This window comes from Salvelinus sp. IW2-2015, unplaced genomic scaffold (genome assembly GCF_002910315.2).
Source record: "Salvelinus sp. IW2-2015 unplaced genomic scaffold, ASM291031v2 Un_scaffold16268, whole genome shotgun sequence".
Lineage (NCBI taxonomy): Eukaryota > Metazoa > Chordata > Actinopteri > Salmoniformes > Salmonidae > Salvelinus > Salvelinus sp. IW2-2015.
Window position 1 is genome coordinate 10,401 of NW_019957519.1, and position 5,041 is coordinate 15,441.

Consider the following 5,041-nt stretch of genomic DNA (forward strand, 5'->3'; position numbering starts at 1 on the left):
ACCTGTACTGACCTCGCCTTCTGAATGGTAGCGGTGTGAACAGGCAGTGGCTCAGGTGGTTGTTGTCCTTGATGATCTTTTTGGCCTTCCTGTGACATCGGGTGTTGTAGGTGTCATGGAGTGCAGGTAGTTTGTCCCCGGTGATGCGTTGTGCAGACCGCACCACCCTCTGGAGAGCCTTGCGGTTGAGGGCAGTGCAGTAGCTGTACCAGGCTGTGATACAGCCTGACAGGATGCTCTCAATTGTGCATYTGTAAAAGTTTGTCAGGGTTTTGGGTGACAAGCCAAATTTCTTCAGCCTCCTGAGGTTGAAGAGGAGCTGTATTCCCTTGATGGAGGGATACTGAATGTAAAGAATGTCTCAACTTACCCCACTTTCCCCTAATATCTGGCTATCAGCCATTTCCTCACTGCACCAAACTAATGTTACAGTACCTGGCAGAAACAGAGAAGGCCTTAGAACGGTAGTTTTAATATTTCTTAGTAATATTCCTTGAATTATTATTTGATGTATGGTCTAATGATAAATGTTACTCACACTACACATAACATATTATACATAGGTTCTATTTTTTAAATCTCTGGCTAARATAGACTTGATAGATTAAAGCTTGGACTATGATTGCTATAGACAAGTCCCATAAGTCTCAACCTTTTACTGCAGTGGGCTAAATCAGGGTCACACAGAGTGTTTCTTGGTAGTCATTAACACATTTACTTTGAAACAAAAGCATGCACCTCASACACACGGTTATGGGCTTAAACAAAAGAAGACGTGTACCATGTCAGATACAGTTGAAGTTGGAAGTTTACATACACTTAGGTTGGAGTCATTAAAACTCGTTTTCAACCGCTCCACAAATTTCTTGTTAACAAACTATAGTTTGGCAAGTCGGTTAGRACATCTGCTTTGTGCATGACACAAGTACCTTTTCCAATAATTGTTTACAGACAGATTATTTCACTTATAATCCACTGTATTACAATTCCACTGGGTCAGAAATGTACATACGCTAATTTGACTAAGCCTTTATACAGCTTGGAAAATTCCAGGAAATTATGTCATGGCTTTAGAAGCTTCTGATAGGCTAATTGACATAATTTGAGTCAATTGGAGGTGTACCTGTGGATGTATTTCAAGGCCTACCTTCAAACTCAGTGTCTCTTTGCTTGACATCATGGAAAAATCAAAAGAAATCAGCCAAGACCTCAGAAAAATAATTGTAGACCTCCACAAGTCTGGTTCATCCTTGGGAGCAATTTCCAAACGCCTGAAGGTACTACGTTCATCTGTACAAACAATAGTATGCAAGTATAAACACCATGGGACCACGCAGCAATCATACCACTCAGGAAGGAGACGCGTTCTGTCTCCTAGAGATTAACGTACTTTGGAGGAAAAAGTGGGAGGCTTGCAAGCCAAAGAACACCATCCCAACCGGCCTTCTAGGCAGAGTTCCTCTGTCCAGTGTCAGTGTTCTTTTGCCAATCTTTTCTTTTTATTGGCCAGTCTGAGATATGGCTTTTTCTTTGCAACTCTGCCTAGAAGGCCAGCATTCTGGAGTCGCCTCTTTACTCTTGACTTTGAGACTGGTGTTTGGTGGGTACTATTTAATGAAGCTGCCAGTTGAAGACTTGTGAGACGTTTGTTTCCAGCTACAATAGTCATTTATAACATTAACATTGTCTACACTGTATTTCTGATCAATTTGGTGTTATTTTAATGGACAAAACATTTGCTTTTCTTTCAAAAACAAGGACATTTCTAAGTCACTTAGAAATATATATATCATTTTTTCCTGTATTATTCTCCTCTAACCCTACCACCGCTCCCATAAATGGAGTAAACTAATGAAAAACAACACTTAGGCTTCTACTTCCAGCTTATACATAMTATATACATTTTACGGAAACAATCTGTTTTACAATAGTTATATTTTGTTTGTTTTTAGTCCTATTCTTCCTCTACCCTCAACCTCTCCCATCTATTTCTAATGTTTGACATTTGACGTATATTTTTAACTATTCTGTTTCACAAATGTTCTGAACCTATATAGGAAGGAATGATTGACAAAGGCATTCAAAAAGGGCCCATGTCTTTTGAATGAAATGACAGTCACCAGTGACAACTGTACTGTTTGTGACTTGTGTCTCCTTATCAACACAATGACACATAAACTAGCATACAAGTGCATCCTTGTATCTGTGTGGGCTAATGTAGTCAAAGTGTTTGCCTTGGGGTAAGTTGAGACAATGGCAATGGGGTAACTTGAGCCAATGGTTGAGCCAATGGAAGTTGAGCAAATTGAAGTTTCTTCACAGGAATAATGCAAGGTATTATTGCTGGGATATTAGGTAACAACAAGTACAAAAAACATAACACGTTTTTTTTAAGGTACAAATGATGAAAAGAAAAAAAAGTGATGTTGATTGTGTTGATTGTATTTACGATATGAAGATAGACATGGTTTTGAAAAGGTAGTGGTAATATTTTTTCATTCAGTACAAAATTTTGTTAGGTGGCTTTAATTTAGGCTGTCTGAGTCTCAATACCCGGGGTAAGTTGTGCCAAGAGACCTTTTATTGGACATGCTATTTTTTCTGAACTGTAATGTTTACATCATTTCTGAGGATTTCCAGGGATAACACTATATCCTGAAATATATGTAGATATCTTTGTTAGAAAGAATACTAAATAAATCAAATCAAATCAATGTTATTGGTCACATACACGTGGTTAGCAGATGTTAATTCGAGTGTAGCAAAAATGCTTGTGCTTCTAGTTCCGACAGTGCAGTAATATCTAACAAGTAATCTAACAATTCCCAACAACTACCTAATACACAAAAACCTAAAGGGGTGAATGAGAATATGTACATATAAGTACATGGTTGAGCGATGGCGAGCGGCATAGGCAAGGTGCCAAAGATGGTATAAATACAGTATTTACATATGATGTGAGTAATGTAAGATATGTAAACATTATTAAAGTGGCATTATTTAAAGTGGGATTGTTTAAAGTGACTAGTGATCCATTTATTAAAGCGCGCCAGTGATTGGGTCTCAATGTAGGCAGCAGCCTCTCTGAGTTATGATTGCTGTTTAGCAGTCTGATGGCCTTGAGATAGAAGCTGTTTTTCAGTCTCTCTGTCCCAGCTTTGATGCACCTGTACTGACCTCGCCTTCTGAATGGTAGCGGTTGTGAACAGGCAGTGGCTCAGGTGGTTGTTGTCCTTGATGATCTTTTTGGCCTTCCTGTGACATCGGGTTTGTGGTGTCATGGAGTGCAGGTAGTTTGTCCCGGTGTGCGTTGTGCAGACCGCACCACCCTCTGGAGAGCCTTGCGGTTGAGGGCAGTGCAGTGCTGTACCAGGCTGTGATGTACAGCCTGACAGGATGCTCTCAATTGTGCATTTTGTAAAAGTTTGTCAGGGTTTTGGGTGACAAGCCAAATTTCTTCAGCCTCCTGAGGTTGAAGAGGAGCTGTATTCCCTTGATGGAGGATACTGAATGTAAAGAATGTCTCAACTTACCCCCATTTCCCCTAATATCTGGCTATCCGCATTTCCTCACTGCCCAAACTAATGTTACAGTACCTGGCAGAAACAGAGAAGGCCTTAGAACGGTAGTTCTAATATTTCTTAGTAATATTCCTTGAATTATTATTTGATGTATGGTCTAATGATAAATGTTACTCACACTACACATAACATATTATACATAGGTTCTATTTTTTAAATCTCTGGCTAAGATAACTTGATAGATTAAAGCTTGGACTATGATTGCTATAGACAAGTCCCATAAGTCTCAACCTTTTCTGCAGTGGGCTAAATCAGGTCACACAGAGTGTTTCTTGTAGTCATTAACACATTTACTTTGAAACAAAAGCATGCACCTCACACACACGTTATGGGCTTAAACAAAAGAAGACGTGTACCATGTCAGATACAGTTGAAGTTGGAAGTTTACATACACTTAGGTTGGAGTCATTAAAACTCGTTTTCAACCGCTCACAAATTTCTTGTTACAAACTATAGTTTGGCAACGTCGGTTAGGACATCTGCTTTGTGCATGACACAAGTACCTTTTCCAATAATTTGTTTACAGACAGATTATTTCACTTATAATCCACTGTATTACAATTCCACTGGGTCAGAAATGTACATACGCTAATTTGACTAAGCCTTTATACACTTGGAAATTCCAGGAAATTATGTCATGGCTTTAAGAAGCTTCTGATAGGCTAATTGACATAATTTGAGTCAATTGGAGGTGTACCTGTGGATGTATTTCAAGGCCTACCTTCAAACTCCAGTGTCTCTTTGCTTGACATCATGGAAAAATCAAAAGAAATCGCCAAGACCTCAGAAAAAGAAGACCTCCACAAGTCTGGTTCATCTTGGGAGCAATTTCCAATCGCCTGAAGGTACTACGTTCATCTGTACAACAATAGTACGCAAGTAAAAACATGGGACCACGCAGCAATCATATACCGCTCAGGAAGGAGACGCGTTCTGTCTCCTAGAGATTAACGTACTTTGGAGGAAAAAGTGGGAGGCTTGCAAGCCAAAGAACACCATCCCAACCGGCCTCTAGGCAGAGTTCCTCTGTCCAGTGTCAGTGTTCTTTGCCAATCTTTTCTTTTTTATTGGCCAGTCTGAGATATGGCTTTTCTTTTGCAACTCTGCCAGAAGGCCAGCATTCTGAGTCGCCTCTTTACTCTTGACTTTGAGACTGGTGTTTGGTGGGTACTATTTAATGAAGCTGCCAGTTGAAGACTTGTGAGACGTTTGTTTCCAGCTACAATAGTCATTTATAACATTAACATTGTCTACCACTGTATTTCTGATCAATTTGGTGTTTTTTAATGGCAAAACATTTGCTTTTCTTTCAAAACAAGGACATTTCTAAGTCACTTAGAAATATATATATCATTTTTTCCTGTATTATTCTCCTCTAACCCTACCACCGCTCCCATAAATGGAGTAAACTAATGAAAAACAACACTTAGGCTTCTACTTCCAGCTTTATAATACTATAT